The 5,667-nt window shown below is 38.9% G+C and overlaps 1 pseudogene; it reads right to left on the bottom strand.

Annotated features, from left to right (window-relative positions):
- Positions 1-2,444: 2,444 nt before the first annotated feature.
- On the bottom strand, positions 2,445-2,555 carry LOC125473378 (annotated as a pseudogene).
- Between the last annotated feature and the right edge of the window lie 3,112 nt (positions 2,556-5,667).

Below are 5,667 nucleotides of genomic sequence, written 5' to 3'. Positions count from 1 at the left end.
GGAAAAGAATGTGTCTCCAACACTCAGATTGGATCTTGCATTTGTTTAACTCAGATGGCAGAGCATAAATCAGATGGAATGATGGGTTTCTGAGGTAGTGGACACATGGGATGGACAAGAACTGCAGGTATGTGGTTTATTTAATCAAGGATGCATGTGTTCTTGCTGCAACAAGTGAGTGGAATCTGCCAAAAGTGAATTAGACCACCAGAAAATGCTTTGAACAAATCTGGAAAGGGAAAGGGATCACACGGCATGGACAAACAATGAGTTGGATTTCTGAAATAATGGTTGAATAACAAAAGGGGAATGTGAAAACATGTGGATTTCTGCAAAGATGAAACATGAGAATGGTGATGGAATGCACGGGATGAATGTTAGCATGCATGTGACTGCATGTTTGGTGTTTAGAAGTGTATAATCTGACTTGCAAACACATGGGAGTGCATGGCATGGAATGATTGTGTTTGTTGGTGTCAAAATGGCTGAAATGAATTAAGTGATGGAAATGGGTGTTAATGGCGCAAAAGGGAGATGGAATGGATGTGGTTTGCACGGCATAAAGTTGCAAACATGCATGTGAATGCATGTTTGGGTGTTGAATCTGATTTGGTACTAGAAATGCATAAAATGATGGGATGACAAGGGAATGCACGGCTAAAGTTGTGAACTTGCATGTGAATGCATGTTTTGATGTTGGAACCACATAGCCGACTTCCATGTTTTTGCTTTGTTTAGAATCACCCAACATGGCTGAATTGCATCTCTTAACACTTCACATCTTCTCTGGAATGTTTTTACTTCATATGTCTTCCCATTAATCCAATTTCACAAAGACTGCACACTAACACCAAATAATGTAAAATGCAACTAGTTTAATCCAAAACAATCACAAAGACACCAAATAATGAAGATATAAATGTATACAAAATGTGACTTATCATTGATCAAATCCACACATCATATGGTTGATCATGTCCAAGTGAAACAAACTCAAGAAATAGGTAGATGAATGAGTACAAACTAACTTAACAAACATGGACTTAGTTAAGCAATGGTGAAATCGAATCCCTAGCTTCATTTCCATTGATACTATCTCATTGTATTAGTTGTTGATTCATTTATTTGTGTTTACTTCATTTTCTTACACTTTCAAGTTACAACAACAAATCTGCCTATTTAGACTAGTTTGATTCATATTCCAAATCTGCCTATTTAGACTAGTTTGATTCATTTCATAGAGTTCTTGCAAAACAAGTAATTACATAGGTCCAATTAGTCCCTGTGGATTCGACACCCTTGCTTGTGCCATTATACTAAATATATTCAAGCATTAGGAAGGAAATATACATCAACAAAAATGGCGCCGTTGCCGGGGATTGATTTCAGTCCCTTGTAATTGCTTGTTTGCTTGTTTGCTATTTTGATTAGTGTCGAAGTTCATAACTTGTCGAATTGATAACTGGAAGTTGATTTAAGTTGCATATATTTCATGTGTGGAAAAGAATCCCTTAGCCATTCCATTATCCATTGGTTTACATCAATTTGCTTTACAATCTGTTTTCTTTCCAATCTGTCCATTTAATTGAATTTCGTCCAAATACAAATCCCCCCCCATATTTTGTTAAGTCTTAGGCTTAGAATCTGTCTTATCTTGTGTTTTGAAGCATTTTGAGTCAAGTCCAAACCCAATTTTCGTCCAAAGTTGAGTTTAGTGTCAAAACTGCCCAGCTTGTGTTTTTGGGCAGTTTTGAGAGTTTTTAGCTTGTTTTGAGTCTTGTGAATCTGTTTTGAGTCCCTTGAGTCTTTTCAAACGTTTTTAAGTTTATTTTTGTTCTTTTCATTGTTGTTTGCTTCTTGATTTTCATTCACACTTGTGTTATTTTATTTCAGGTAGTATATGTCAAATAGACTTGTTGAGTTAGGCCAAAGAATTGAAAGGTTAAAGGGCCACACTTTGGACAACTTTGTGCCATCAAGTTCATCCTTTATCCTTGAGGAAGAGGAAAGGATTTCACCTAGTTCAACAAGTAAAGGATCTGAGCAATTCAATTGGGAAAGAGAGGAAGAGATGGCGGGCAACCTAGATGAACTTAGAGCTTTGGAGGACTTTGCTCAACCAATCATACCAAATTCACCTTCATGCATCTTGCTGCCCACAGAAGCTAGAAACTATGATCTCAAATCTTCACATTTCCATATGTTTCCCTCATTTTATGGTTACCTAATGAAGACCCTTTAGCTCATATTAAGGAGTTTTACAATGTTGTGAGTGGTTTACCTTTGCAGGGAGTAAGTGAAGCAAATTTGAGGATGAGAGTGTTTCCTTACACCTTGAAAGATAAGGCCAAGAGTTGGTAAATGACTCTAACACCAGGTTCCCTCACCACATGGGATGCCGTGGCTAAGAAGTTCTTGGAGAAGTTCTTTTCCACTCAAAAGACAGCCACATTAAGGGGACAAATCTTCAACTTCAAACAAGATGATGGAGAACCTTTCAATGAGTGTTGGGAGCGTTTTAAAGGCCTCTTGTTGCAATGTCCACATCATGGGTTACCTTTTCACTTACAAATGCAAATTTTCTATGATGGACTAACCCAAAATTGTCAATCAACTGTTGATAATGAAGCAGGTGGAGCATTGAAGAAAAAGAATGCTCAAGAGTCATATAACATTTATGAGATGTTGGGGTCTAATGCTCAACACAAGGATTTCATGGGTAAGAAAGTTGGAGTCTATGAAACAAGTTCTAATCATGAGCTTTTGTTGCAGGTAGCTAACCTAGAAAGGAAGCTTGAATCCGTGCTCAACATGGTGCCAAAAGCTAATGAAGTGTGTGCCATTTGCAACATACCAAGCCATCCTACTCACCAATGTCCATCTAGGAAGGCTTACCCCGAGTATGTTCAAGAACAAGTGAACCTCATGAATTCTTACAACCAAAGGCCAAGGAATGATGTGTATTCAAATACATATAACTCAAGTTGGAGAGATCATCCCAACCTTTCATGGAAGAACAACAATCAATTCCAAAACTTCCAACCAAAACCTGCCACTACCCTTGAGGACACGGTTAAATTGTTAGCCCAAAACACCTTGCAATTCCAACATTCCACCAATAGCACTCTCCAACAACATTCAGCAGCTCTAACCAAAATGGAGACACAATTGGGGCAAATTGCAGTTGCCTTGAACCAAAGAGAAGTTGGAAAGTTTCCAAGCCAACCAGTGATACTCCAAAGGAACCAAGAATAAGCCAAAGCAATCACTACACTTAGAAGTGGTAAGGTTATTGATAATAAAGTTGGCAATGAAGTTACTAATGAATATGATTATGTGAATGCAGGTGTTACTCAAGGAGACAATGAGAAACCAAACGAGGAACCAAGCCATGCTACTTCCTCACTTGAAGCACCAAATCTTCACAAGGCTGAGAAACCATACACTCCACCAATACCATTCCCTGGAAGACTTGCCAAGAGCAAGCAGGATAAGTCATTCAAAGAAATTTTTGATATACTAAGCAAAGTGAATGTTAACTTACCTTTGTTTGATGTCATTAGGAACATGCCAGCATATGGGAAGTTCATCAAGGAGTTGAACAGTTACAAAAGGAAGTATGGACCACATGAGAAGGTAGTGGTGTCTTAGAATGTGAGTGCAGTTTTGCAAAGAAAACTTCCACCAAAGCTCAAGGATCCAGGAAGTTTTTCTATCAACATCACCATAGGGGACAAGAAAGTAGAGAAGGCAATGCTTGATTTGGGTGCTAGCATCAACTTAATGCCTTATTCAGTGTACCTTCAACTAGGTTTGGGAGATTTGAAAGCCACCACCATTTCATTACAACTTGCAGACAGATCTGTGAAATATCCAAGAGGTATAGTAGAAGATATTCTAGTTCAAGTTGATAAACTAATCTTGCCTGCAGATTTTGTAGTGTTGGACATGGAAGAAGCTCCTATACATGATCGAGAGTTGCCTATATTGCTTGGGAGACCTTTCATGGCCACGGCCAAGACCATCATTGATGTGCAAAATGGACTCCTCACTATGACAGTGTTAGGAGAGACAGTTCAATTCAAAGTGTTTGACTCTCTTTCTCATCCTTCTTCATCCCTTGATTGTTATGCCATTGATGTGCTTGATTCACTTGTATTCTCTAAGTTCTTGCAGGCACACTCGAATGAACCATTACAAACTGTTTTGAGTCAATCTCAAGATGAGTTTGATGAAGAAGATGCACTCATGGAAGAAGTAGCTGCCTTGGATGCTTTGGCATTGTATCCTTTGAATGTTTCACCTCTTTTAGAGCCTTTAGAATCATCAATGTCACATCTAACTCCTTCCACTGTTAAGGCACCAAAACTTGAACTTAAACCACTTCCACCACATCTAAAATATGCATATCTAGCTGAATTTGAAACTCTTCCAATTATCATAGCTTCTGATTTCACCCCAACTGAAGAAGATAAACTAATCAGGGTGTTAAAAGAGTTCAAATCAGTTTTTGGTTGGTCTATTGCAGATATCAAGGGAACAAGCCCTACCATGTGCATGCATAGGATTCTTTTGGAGGAAGGGGCAAAGTCAACCCGTGAACCACAAAGAAGACTCAACCCACACATGAAGGAAGTTGTTAGGAATGAGGTGTTGAAATTGTTAGATGTGGGGATCATATATCCCATTTCTGATAGCAAATGGGTGAGTGCTATTCAGGTGGTGCCTAAGAAGGTGGGAATCACTGTGATGAAGAATGAAAACAATGAGCTTGTGCCCACAAAACCCACTGCTAGTTGGCGTGTTTGCACCGATTACAGGAAGTTGAATTCTAGCACTAGAAAAGATTATTTTCCTATGCCTTTCATAGATCAAATGCTTGAGAGATTGGCAGGTTACTCACATTATTGTTTTCTGGATGGTTACTCAGGTTACAATCAAATTGCAATCGCTCCTGAGGATCAAGAGAAAACAACCTTTACTTGCCCCTTTGGCACATTTGCATATAGGAGAATGCCTTTTGGACTTTGCAATGCTCCAGCAACATTCCAAAGATGCATGTTGGCCATCTTTTCTGACATGGTAGAAAGGTTCATTGAGGTATTTATGGATGACTTCTCAGTGTTTGGTTCCTCTTTTGATGAATGTCTTAACCATCTATCTTTAGTGCTTCAAAGATGTCAGGAAACAAATTTGGTTCTCAATTGGGAAAAGTGCCAGTTTATGGTGAAACAAGGAATTGTGTTGGGACATGTAATCTCTAGCAAAGGAATGGAGGTAGACAAAGCCAAAATTGACGTCATCACCAATATGGTAGCCCCCACCACTGTGAAGGGAGTAAGAAGTTTTTTGGGTCATGCGGGTTTTTATCGTCGTTTCATTAAGAACTTTTCAATGATCACTCGTCCATTATGCAATCTGTTAGCTAAAGATGTTGTATTTCATTTTGATGAGGCTTGTATGGATGCATTCAATACTTTGAAAAATGAACTGACCTCAGCCCCTATTATTATGGCACCAGATTGGTCGTTACCTTTTGAATTAATGTGTGATGCCTCTGACTATGCTGTTGGTGCAGTTTTAGGGCAAAGGGTGAACAAGCTTCCACATGTGATCTACTATGCAAGCCGGACTCTGCATGATGCTCAACTTAACTATTCCACAACT

This window comes from the organism of the source record quoted next, unplaced genomic scaffold (assembly GCF_019419815.1).
Source record: "Pyrus x bretschneideri cultivar Hongxiangsu unplaced genomic scaffold, Pyrus_bretschneideri_v1 Contig84, whole genome shotgun sequence".
NCBI lineage: Eukaryota > Viridiplantae > Streptophyta > Magnoliopsida > Rosales > Rosaceae > Pyrus > Pyrus x bretschneideri.
Note: the sequence above shows the minus strand (reverse complement) of the source record. Positions and strands in the feature narration are given on the sequence as shown.